The sequence below is a fragment of the Stegodyphus dumicola genome, chromosome X1 (genome assembly GCF_044657685.1).
Source record: "Stegodyphus dumicola isolate Sdum_Otavi_A_Nest chromosome X1, ASM4465768v1".
Taxonomy (NCBI): Eukaryota; Metazoa; Arthropoda; class Arachnida; order Araneae; family Eresidae; genus Stegodyphus; species Stegodyphus dumicola.
This window is the reverse complement of record NC_140780.1, coordinates 65,034,822-65,048,005: the sequence shown is the minus strand read 5'-3', so window position 1 is coordinate 65,048,005 and position 13,184 is coordinate 65,034,822. Positions and strand designations below refer to the sequence as shown.

The 13,184-nt window shown below is 31.1% G+C and overlaps 1 protein-coding gene across 3 annotated transcripts in view; it reads right to left on the bottom strand.

Moving 5' to 3' along the window:
• Nucleotides 1-3,142: 3,142 nt before the first annotated feature.
• Nucleotides 3,143-13,184, bottom strand: part of LOC118181449 (forkhead box protein D3-like) — a 93,342-nt gene continuing 83,300 nt past the window's right edge. For all 3 annotated transcript variants that reach the window (XR_004756881.2, XM_035350602.2, XM_035350603.2), the window contains exon 2: nt 3,143-3,377. The gene's annotated coding sequence lies outside the window, so the exon portion shown is untranslated. The remainder of the gene's footprint in view (nt 3,378-13,184) is intronic.

Here is a 13,184-nt window from a genome sequence, read left to right as displayed (position 1 = left end):
ATCGCAGGTCAGCTCTATCGGCTTCTCTTCGGGAAAAGTTATTGAGAGTTACGATTACTAAGCTATTAAATGTAAGCACTAGAACATATCTTCTTAACACTAACTAACTTCTAACAATAGATAGCATTAAAGCTACTGGAAATTTAAAATTAGAAGGCATTCTTTTAAACTGTACCATGAACTTAAAAATAAAACATATGTTAGCTTCAGGCCGTAAAAACATTAATTTCCAGCCTTGATTCGAATCCCGACGAACAAAAAGTCTGACGCATGTGCGTTTTCCTGCGTTTCACCATTTGTAACGGGAAAGCAAATAATTTTACCTTAGGTCATCCACGAAGGTATCCATTCCCTCAGGCAAATTGCTATACTGATTAAACAAACATTAATACCATTTTAAATATTTAAAGAGAAAGCCTTGGCTTTAAATAAGTTTTATGATATTTTTATCGTAATCTTATATAATCAGTAGAATGATCTAAACAATGATTTATAGTTTTTAAATGAAGAATGTTAAAAAATACCTTTCTCATAAATAGCAAATACACCGAAAGGTGAATAGTAATGTAATTAATATAAAAAGCCTTGTATTATATGAGTTCTAGCTAGCTTTCTTAATAATTCAATTTTCCTACCTTTAACGAAGTAAAATCATCAATCTTATTTTAATTCTAGTTTACTGATTTCTTCACATTCTCTAGAGAGAACAGCCATGCAAAAAGTGAAGATCTTACGAAGTTTGTTGAAGCTTCTCTTTTCTAGACTGGAGATCTCTTACCCTTTAAAATGTTCTGAATTCAGATTTAAAATTTCATTATGATTGATCTAAATTGCATTCGCGATATCCTTAGAAGATCTAAATTTTTAGCAGCTTATAAACCAGATGAATCATGGCTTTTAAAATTAAATGAAAAGTGATAATTCCTTTATTATGCTTGCTTATTTATTATGTTTGAGTACATTCAAAATATGCAAGATGCTTATTTAAAGAAAGAATGCCTTTGTGGAGAACTTCCTCGGAAAACTAGGGGCATTTGCATTACAGATTTGAAAATTATGGAAACACCCATCATGTAGTCGGCCCGTTAATCAGGATTCGAACACAGGTTAATCATTGTATTAAGACTGCAGCTTTAATGTACGGTTGCGGACTGTTTTTTTTTTATTTACCTTTTCTGTTTCTTGCAGTATTAAATTTGAGGCAAATTAGATACAAAAAATTTATATTTATTTGTTTCAACATAATATTATTTTCAGCATTTTGTAATGATTTGTTATTTGATAACTTATCTGACGCATTAATATAAACGTTAAGCAATAAAATGAGATGAAAATTATATAAAATAAGATATTGATTTTTCATTCTCACTTTAAATATTAAATAAACAAACCAAATCGAAAACTTATTTAAATAAGTTAATTAAACGAGGATTTTCGTGGAGACCTAAGGGAAACTGGATTGTGTTCATTTTACACCGTAGAAAAAACATGAACTTGTTCGTTAAAATTTCAGCAAGGTCGTACAGTTAGTCCTCAGTGGACTTATTCACTTGGCCACGGAAGCCTTTACTTATTACAGATCATTACTAAAGTGTTTTACTTAGTTTTTATTTTAACTAAAATATTAATAAAAAACTTTTATCATACATTTTGTTACAGTTATTTTAACTAAGCAATTCGTGTTCAGTATCACTATCACCGATCTGAGAAATATTGTTCTCGATATTACTAATATGCGATAATATCGGTGTTTTTACAATCTTAACATAATACCAGTTACCGCAGGATAAGCCGAGATGTTTTATCTTAATTTTTCACAATAGAATTCAAACTTTAAAACTTCCTTGCTTATACCTTTGATACTATAAAAATTCATTTTGTTGTTTAATTATAAACAATAAAACAAATCAAAAAAAGTCTTGCTTAACCTTTCATCTTTACATTTCAGACTTAACAGAAGATGAAATAAAGATGACGATTGATTCTTTTGTGGGCTAGCAACAATTATAGCTATTTCACCAATAGCAATAAAGGAATCCAACTGCAGTGTATTGAAAGCAATTAAATATGGGCGCATCAGGGACAAAATTTCAAATTCTATGTTCATCCTACGGCAAACTTCATAATAAAAAACGTGCAAGCCAAAAGAAACAGGAGGAAACAGAAAGAAGCTGATAGTTACGTTTAATTTATAGACATCTGCGCTTCATCTCGCGATACAAATCCAACGAGCTGCTGTGTTTGAGATCTGGTGAAACAAATTTTAAGCGGAAGTTCTAATTGGAAAGCTTTTTATGACGAAGTAATAGCACTAAGAGCCGCAGTTTAAATTAAAAAGAGACAGAAGAGGAAATTACTGATGTGGCTTATGAAGAGCATTACCATATACATAAATCAACTTTATTATCTATTAGTTATTAAGTCTCCGCTCAATTCAGCTTAATTATTTATAATACAAAATTCACCTTAATTCCTTTTCAAAAATTAATGGAAATCGTTTGGAAAAAGATGTGAACTAGAGAAACGCGACTTCAGTGAAATAATAATGCAATCTTTTGGTAATTTTGCTGAAAAATTTGTGTTATCATTTTCTCACATTTGAATAATTTTGCTGCTTATTATGTTAATAGTATAATGAGTCATACGGTGAGGCTTCGTCATGCTGGAGAAGACGGCTGCGAAAGATAGCCAGTAGAAATCAGACAGACGCCCATACAGCAACGAAAGTGAAAACAGTATCGAGAATATAATGCTTTCAAATCATTGTAAATAGTGTTAACAACGTTTTAATTCTTAATACTTGACATAACACAGAGAATGAAAAATGTATCAAGCATGAATATAATATTTGAAAATTGCCACAAATAATGTCAATAAACTTTTAATAATCGTTTAAATAATCTTTTCAAAGTTGAAAATTAACAACTGTAATTTTTGTAAAACCTTTCGTATCCAATTTGGTCTCCTTTCCAGCTGTTGACTTGAAGCATGTACCTCACTTGGTTTACCCTTTCCTGGCTCTGATACAAACACCCTTAAAATATGCATTGGATATATGAATTTAAAACTAAAGGTATTAATTAAATCTGTGGCTAAATATAAACACCATTTTATCCCATTCTGAATGCAAGATACGAAGCAATCGAGCAAATGGTAAATTTATTCACGAATCCATCTTATCTTTGACATCAGTTTTCCTACCAGTCAGCCAAGAAGATAAACGTAATTCAGAAATCACAAATTTCCTCAACCTCTTGATATGTATTTATTTAATCGAAACTGAAGATCTCAATAGTTGAAAAAGAAGTTTTTTTCATCTTTCTTCACACTTCACAAAAACACATGCCAATGTGGTTTCTGAGACAATATTCCTTTGCCTATGAAAGAAAGAGGACAGTAGTTATAAAATTACTCTTAATAAACGAAAAACATACACATAATACATACGTGGCGTGGTAATTTGGTGGCGTGGCAAATGCGGTCAAGAGCAGGAGACTGACGTTAATTACGGAAGGGGAAAGTAAACGGCTGTGTCAGGGATCATAAGGGAAGATATATTTTTTTTAAAAAGTGTTTTTTGGCTAGTTTATACATTCAAAGGAAAATACAAGTTACTCACTGAACTTCGCACATTAGTCTGAATAACCTTTAAACCCGATGAACAGTACATTTGTGTGACAAGGCGAGCTTTCTGACTGTACAATCTGTTTTACATTTAGCGAGCTTGTGCCGAATAAGTTTATTCGCTATTTTATGTAATTTCTGCAATATTTTGTAATTCTTTTATTTTTTTCATTTAAATTTTATTTTTTTAAAGATAATTTCTTTTTATTCACAAATATTTATATTTTCTATTTTTCTAATAAGTGAAACATTTAATTAAATTCTGATATTTTGTTTTCATAAGATAAAGCACGAAACCTTTGTTAAAATTTTCATAGCTCACTGTAGTTCAGTGACCGTATTTTAATGTGCCATTTTATTCGCGAGTCCATTCATCCGATTTGAAACTTGGGAATGAATTAACAAATCGATCTTTCCATTCAATTGGTCCTATCGACTTGAATACAGTGAGCCTGAGTAAACGGGAAGTATCTTTCGTAAATATAAAAACCATTATAAGCGCATTTCTAAATAATAATTTTAAAATATAATTTTCACAGCTGTTTGACGCTGCTTTCATTTCTTAATTATAAATATAAATATATGTACTGAAAATTACGAAGAGAATAACACATACGTATCTGTTATTACGAGAATAAGTATTGCTAATGTATGCGATAGGGCTTGAAAACTAATTTTGATTCACCTTTCTTTTCTTTATGAATGACGAATATCTGTTTGCCATACACGTGATCAAATAGGGAATAAGTGTTTAATCCGTAAGATTATAAGTATTGATTAACATTTCATATAACTACTTTTAATTGAAGCTTTTTAAGAGCAACCCCCTTAATTTTGACTCGCAGCTTTTAATTTTAGACTAGGATATGAGCATAGAATCTACCTTTAAACAATGGGATTTTTTTTTAAACACTGTGGCATGACAATGCCTAGTAATAATAGTTTTAGCGTCACTAAGAATCATTTTCTGGATTCTCATATTGATTTTTTTCCAAAAGATATTAAAAGCTGCAGTTGACGAGTATGAGCAATGCATAATACATACATATATAACGTAAGCATACCATAAAGAATAATGAACCCCAACAAAAGCTGATCGACTGCTATTAAACTCTAAAGAGGGGTTTATCAGAGGGAAAATGGCAATTAAAATCAATTAAAATTCCATTTAATTGATTTTAATTATTTATTTACTGTATCGATTTATTATTAATTCTAATGGATTGGAATATTTGAATATGAATTAGCTGAATATTTAAGAAAAATATTATGACTGCGAGAATAGGAAAAAAAAAAACATTTTTTGAATATTTACTTTCTTATAGAATGCAGATAAATTCATTTTTACTCAATGAAAATCAAAATTTAGTAGCTAATTAATCTGTCCTGTATCGAGCACTTTAGTTCAGTGATCCGTATTAATGTGCGCTTTTTTTTTTTTAAAAAATTTTAATGTTTCAAGAATAATTAGAAAAGGGCATAACTCTCTTCTTACCCTTAAATTCTTCAATAAAAAAACTGCATTTTCAGCTATAACCAAGTGAAATAATTTTCTAAATATAATTCAAAGCATGAAAAATAAGGTACATAAACAACTTGGAAATGGAACTAGCATTGAGATTCTCTTTAAGAAATATGGTGAAGCTTAGCAGAAACTCTACGAAGTGAAGTAATTCCGTGGAATATTTTCTCTTTATGATTAAATTGCAATCAATTATACTTTATAAACGACATGTAAATAGTATTTAATGTATATGTGTGGATGTGTGTGTGTGTGTAGCTCACTAGCGGCTGAGCTGTAAAACCTGGCAGGTCGATCCGGGATTCGAATCCGGATCGACGGGGATGGCTGTATTGGCATTTTCGAGGTTTTCCCCACGTGTAACGTGCATAAGAGTCAGTTTTGCTTAGAAAGTTCTCCACGAGGCACCCTTACCCTTAGGCAAATAACAGTCGAATGCTTTGCTATAATCAAAGAAACCAGACCAAACAATAGATATAAGTAGCTTAAAAACTGCTATATTTTACGTATACTTATCAAGTAATATTTCAATATATATAATGATTAAAATAAAGGAAAAGTAGGATCTTAACTGATTGTATATAAAGTAATCCCTATGAAGGCCCTAACAATTCTTTCTCACTTAAAGTCGTAACCCAAAAAGAGAACAAATTAAACTTCAGATACGTATACAATACTGAATCTAATACAAAAAATACAAAATATAAAAATAAATTATATATGTACGAAACCTAACTAATTTATATTGATATTACGTAAATATACGTATGGTAATGAACATTGTATAATAAAGATATTTTATACCTTGTTCTATATTTGGTTCCATTTATATATACCTATACATAGATATATATAATTTAAGGATTCCATTTAAGGATTATAGTAGTAGTTAATACTACTACATATAAAACACAAAAGTGCATCAATAATGTATCTTTCAGTATTATTTAACTTCCTTCTTAAGAATTTTCTGCATTATAGTTTGCGTTATTTTATTCTAAGTCTCAAATAAAAACAACTATTGTTTATATGTCATTAGAAAATTAACCAAAAAGCAGCGACCACAATGTAATTGAGAAACAGTCCTTAGCAGTGAAAAGGTTGAAAGCCATTCGGTTATGACTATTATCTCACATACTCAGCTACTTCGCATACATGGAACATAGCATTCGAAATGAAAAACTCAATATTTACTACAAATTCATTCATGTAACAAATATCTGTCTTTCTACACCTATTGCTTTAAAAAAAGATGTTATTTATCTTACAGTTTATCCTTAAGTAATACATTTTCATTGTACAAAATTGCATTCATTCGAAGAATTCAATTTGTATTTTCCTCTGTATAAAACTGAATGTAGAGAAGTTAGATGTTTAAACGACCCCCAAGACCCCGAGCAAGATTACTCCCTACTTTTCAGCCCCCCTGTGAAAAAAGGGGTTCTAAATTTACGACCTGACCGCATATAAGGGTATTTCATATTTTTACGTTAGACCCCAAGTAGCGGGTCTGTGTATTCCGAAGTACGGAAGTTATTGTAAATAGAGAAAAATAAAGGGTTTTGTATACCCTTCTTGTGTATCCTGTTTAATTCCCACAGTTTTGAACATAGCTTTAGTAAGCTCTCTGTTCCGAGTCAGGTCCTTGCATGTTCCCGAAGAAGGTTAGACGGAACATTGAACCTGATAACTTAACGGTTATTATTTTATGTTAATGAAGAAATGCCGCCTTAGTTAAATTTTAATTGAATAGAAATACGTTTTGAGGTTTATTTAATTCAAATTAAAAATAATTTCACTGTTTAATTCAATATAGAAAAAACAAAAGCAAAATCGTGTCCTTCACTTAAGCGTCTACCTTAAAAATTTCAATGTTTAAAATTAAGCATAAAAGCAACTTACGCCATTGTTTCGTCCTTTACTCAAGTAATAAGATTTTGCACCATTCAACATGGGTTCCAGTTCTCAACCTAACAATGTCAAAAGTTTACGTTTCATCCGATCACTTTCTAATATGTCGGTATTAATTTTTTGAGTTATTTTTATAATTATTTCCCTTCAGCTTATAATGTTTACATCAGAAGTAGTATAAATCTCATCCTTTGTAATTTCCCCTTTAAAAAAAGCACAAGTTATATGTTAGCTGGTTGGATGTTAGTACTCTTGCCGTTTTGGATTATGTCTCTAAAAACTATACCATAATTATTTAAAATTTCGCAGCAAAGTCCATTAGATACACTTTCCCACAAATTTTATAAACATTCCTTATAATGTTCAGAAAACGAAAAAAAAATAGATCAGGTTTGAATGAAAAGTTACGGTAATTTTAATAATCTGGTTGGATCTTTTATTGGACAACCTGTATATTTCTACTTTTCCTCCAAAATTATGAAATCTAACTAAGATATTTTGAGGTTGTGTATTTCCTCTCATATATTTCATCCATTTGAAATTTATGAGAGGTATGGAGTGTAAAGTTAATATGTATCTTGCTAACATTCTAATGATGAACGCTGTAAAAGTTTTCACTATTTATGATTTAAAGATGAAAATTCAGCTTGGCAAGCCATTCGTTTCTAATAAACTGCTTTCAGTTCTGCATCAAAAACATCAAGGGTCTACTAAGCTTTTAAGTTTGACGTCAAAATAAATAATAACTAATTAATGAACAGTGGGAAAAATATATTGTAAAGAATCTTTAATTTAGATTTCGGAAGAGGTATTTTATCCCATTCCTCTTGAATTGCTTACCATTCAAAGGAGGTTGTAGTCAAAGGAGGCTTAAGTCAAAGGAGGCTTGTAGGTCAACGTCTGAACAATCTGCTTTTTGGAAAATCCATGGGTGATACATTAGGAGATTTAAAATGGATATAAGTGAAAGGTACGGCCTTGATACGCATTTCGTTCTATTTTTTCCGTCAGTCAATTTTGACGTAATAAGTAAATTCACAAGCCAAAATTGTTTATAATATATAAAGGTAGGAACTAGTAAAATGATATTAAAGAACAGCACTACTCAGAGTCTTTAGAGGATCATGAAAAATCCCCCTTTTTCTGGAGCACCATTGCTTGCTTTACTGCGAAATTGTAATCTGGTAAGCAGCATGTGGTCAGTTTTATTAGTTTAGCTTAAAATAATCGAATTCTCTGACCCTCCAATGTTTACCCTCTTCGTGGACAATAATCCACATTCCGAAAGTGGTCACGAGATATTTCGGACCCAATAAAACACCCCTCGTAAATTTTATTTCAAGGGCTTTTGATAAATTCAGTTAGCAGAATGATAGGCTTCGAGCGGAAGAAAGAACGCCAGGAATGGACCTCAGTTATTCTCATTCATAATAAACACTCCAACCAAGGCAAGGAGGCAAAGTTTTCCTTACGGAAAACAAACTGGGTTGCCGTGGTATAGACCGTTGGTGCAACGGAGAACAGCCAAGAATGTTATTTGTTGGTATGACAACGACAGGCCAACGCCAGTGCCTTCTGGTGGTTGATATAACTTTATTGGGAACGAATGTCACTTGCCTCGCATTATTAGAATTGGTCGGTTATATCTATTCTTTTCTTATTGTTGGAATGCTTCAGATTCTTGATGGCCTGCGGAGGATTAGATTAAATATAGGCATTGTCTTAGCTTTCTAATGCGGAATGCATTTAATTGTGAAAAAACAACAGTTAAATAAAATTTTCATCACACTCCTGATTTAGTTGAAATTAATATTTCTAGTAAAATTGCTGATATAGATTTAGACACATTAAGCAGCATAAATATTACATTGCAGACGTTTGCATTAGGAAACATGGTATATTACTTAGCATCGGTAAAATCTGAAGGTAAAGCTAACATATATACATATATAAAACATTTTTAAACTACACAGAATTTATGTAAAAATAAAGTCATATTTACTGTCAGTCAGAGCCATGCCTATTATATTTTTTCACATGAAGCAAAGATATTAATGCGCGCCCCTGTATGCAATGCAAGGTGTTCGGGCATTAAAAAAAAGGGAGGGGGAGATAAAAGAAAACCAACAGCACATCCCCCTACACACATATATAAATATTTACATACAGTACAAGTTAAATATATCTGTACATTTTCTACTTATAATTCATTCATTATTATATTTTAGATCGGAGTACCAAAACTCTCATAATAATTAATATTATTAATTATATAAATAATTATTAATTAGCTTTATAAAAATTTCAGAAAAATGACACTGATAATAATTTGCAGTTTTGAAATAAAAATTTTAAAAAAATTCCTTCGTGATACATGGCAAATAACATTGAAAACGCATAAATAGCAATGTAACTGATATAAAAACCATTGCACTTTTTTTTCAAGCTTTTTAATAATTTAATTTTTCTTGCTTATAATGAAGCAAAATCATCAATAATTTCCTCAGAATCTACTTGGTCACTTAATTCCATAGCTTTGCAGAATGACCATGTTTGAAACTGAATAGCTATGTTTGAAAGAATAGCCATGTTAGTGATAATTGAAAAAAAAGTTCATAAAACATCCATGTTTAAAAGTTTTTCTTGATCAAGTGGAGATTTTATACAGCTATTAATATTACTATTACCATTATTATTATTATTTAAGCTTGCTTAATCTTCTTTTCTTATTAAAAACATTAACTGGCAATGAAAAAATATTCTTAATACTTCTTCCAGATTCGGATACGTTTGAACTAAATTACATTCGTGAATAATTTTTAAACAATACAAGCCTTGCAGCTGCTTTAGTGCCTAGAATTACAGAAACAGCAAAGTTTTTAAAAGTAAATATTTCTGACTGAATATTTGCAGTGTTTATGTCAGTCGTATATTTAAGTTATAAGCTGTTGCCTTTAAATTGCATGAATTCAATTACATTAATTTTTCACCAGTTTGAAACTGAATATCGGAAGATATTTCGTTTGATTTTTCGTAGCTCTACTTCATTTGTAACATTAAACTTCTAATACTTCTTTAATTTCTACAATCAGCATACATTTTTCTCAAAAATTAGTTTTCTTGTAAGTTGATATTTGATAATAAGATTTATTAACATTTTTTCTCGTTTCTGCACGAATTCTAATAATATATATAATCTAAAGCCAAATTTATATATTTCTCAAGAATACATTCAAAAAAATATTCTCTCAGCTGTTGTAAAGAAAGACATAGTGTTTCTCTTAAGCGGCCGACTTCGTAGACAGTCATATATAGTTTTTGACTACAAGGATGTTTTGTAAAGTATTTAAGTTATATCGACGCAAGAACATAAGCAATGCCCTCGCCAAGATTTGAACACCAGAATTCCTGATGCTAGCGGGACGTACAATTCAGTTATACCATGAAGGCATGCAATAAGGAGAGAGAAAATACCTTATAGATTTATTATTTTATTAAATCGTTATGCAGTATTTTATACCACTCATATAACACACATAACAACAGAATATAAGCTTGCTTCAAAATGCTCATATCTCGCCCCCACTGCCATAATTCATCCTTTCATTCCATATCGTTTAATAATTGGTGTACTTCTGTTATTTTCATATGCAATTTTTTAGCAGCACAACATGCGAATACCCAAAGTGCATGCGTGTTACTTACCCTGAAAACAATAACAAACACTGTTGTGAAAATAACACATTTAATTTAAAATGGAAAGTATTCCATATTTTAATACGAGTTATGATTTCATAATATTCAGTTTTCAATAGTTTGATGTCAAAATTAATTCAGCAACGTGTCAAAATCCCTGACAGCTCTTAATTTACACAAATAATCTCTCGTAAAAGGTAACACTGAAGCAAAAAGAACATGATTTTTATGTTAAAACTGCTTGACCTTCCTAAAATTTTTCTAACCTATTTCCATCGCTCGTTTTGAATTCTGTTAAATACAGTGGATTTTGTAGCTTCATTTTTATTTTCTTCACCTTTAACACAGATCAACAAGTAATCCCTTTCAACAAGCTAGGCAAAACTTTCATTTAATGAGTTATTCCTGATAGCGAAAGTTCTTCTTAGCAATATTTAAAAAGTAAATGCCCTTAGAAAGTCCTCCTACGATAGCATCCCTCCTCTTAGGAAGATAGCCCCCGAATGCTTTGCCATGATCAAATAAACCAAACCAAAACGTTAATGTTCGTGTCCACAAATGGCCGAGTGGATAAGCCTAGAAACTTGTCCTAATACGGTTCGTGGCGAAAGAGTTGGTTGCGTATGGTCAATAAGTTGGATCCCATGTGTATATGAGATTCAGCCTCACGGGGCTTCAGCGAGTTGTTTCTTCGAGTTAGTGGAAGACGTGGGACATATGCCTGTTTACCTATGTTATACGCCAGGCGGCCCCGTCCTCCGTCACCTGTCACCTGCATATGAGACAGTTCCTATAGAACATCCTACAAGAAAACATCCCTCCTGAAGCAGAAAGTCCCGTTTGCTTTACTGTACAAGATTAATCAGCAAATCAGTCTTCAATGTTGCTTCACCTTTTATCAATCAAATGAGTTTTTATCGGAAGAAAGAACTATTTGAGCCTGAGCAGAACTTTATAAGCCGAATAACTCTGATTAAAATATAGCCATGAAATAGCAATTAAATGATATTTTTAATGGCCATCAGTCTCATCATATTTGTGCAATATAAGTGCAATTTTGAAATTAATAAGATTTAATAATGCTTCCTGCTTTCTCTTTATTTTCACCCGCCTCATCAGTTCTTCAATATGTTAAATTCCTCAAATATGATAGGTGTTTGCAATTAATCTTTATTCGCATCAATAAATAAGTTTGACAATCATAATCTAACAGATTTTGATATTTCAATTTTAGTTTTTAAAATCTTTAACTCAGCAGCTTTGCTTGTATAATTTAACTGTCGTTTTATAGTATCAATTATATCAGAAGAAGCCATAAAAGCTTGTTTTAACCCTTACACAAAAATTTCAAAACGCTGAACCTTCTTTAATTTCTTTGAAACTAAATAACTTACATCATTGCTTTATCCATTAGAAGCAATAAAACATCTAAACAAAGAGAGGCCATATCTTACTTTATACGTTTACATTAAAGTCTTGACAACGACTGATGTATCAGTTTTTTATAACTGCTCCAGAAATAACCGTAATAAACCAACTATATAGTTCTGGTGCAAATCAGATATGGACACAACAAAACAAAACCCTGAACCATGCGTTTCATTCAATGGCAACATTTACGAAGACTGATAATTCAGTGCATTTCATTTTGAAACATCCTTATGTAGTCTCCCAATGCTTTTTCAATGGGCCTCTGCGTGTTAGGTCTGTTGCCTAACACGCAGAGGCCCATTGAAAAAGCATTGGGAACCATTGAAAAAGCATTCGTACCTAACTAAGTAGGAAACTGCGTAGCCGTTAATACTCAGTTCGTGTGATTTGGAAAGTTGGCTATGGCAAAAAAAAAAAAAAAAAAAAAAAAAAAGAGCTAAAATTAAAGGACGGTAGTAGAAGCATGTACAGTAACGTGAAAGCTCAGCATTTCTGAAAATATATTGATGTTATTAATTCGTCCCTTAATTCAGCTGAGTTGTTTAAAAGCAATAAAAACTATGCGATAGAAAACACGTATCAAAGAAACTTGATTGAGGTAAGAAAATAACCATTAATCAGTTGGTTTATATTGAAATAATTTTGCTGCTCATCATACACATACTGCGCTGCGTAAAACATAAACTAAGAAACGCCATCTCGACCAAAAGAGAGTTACGAATATTAACGGAAATAAATTTGTTAGTTGTATAAGCACAGAAAATAAAAGTTGTATTTATGAATGGAATACTTTTAAATTGTTATAAATAATGTTAATAAAATTAATTCATTTAAAATATATTTTTAAAACAGTTCGATGTGCTTCAAAGTTGAAAACTAACAATCATAGCTTTTTAAGAGAAATTTCTGATTTTTCATAAATAATTTGGCGCCACTTGTAGTCCAAGTCACCTACCTCACCCTTGTTCCGGCTCTGTTGTTAGTAAAATCATATCAAATA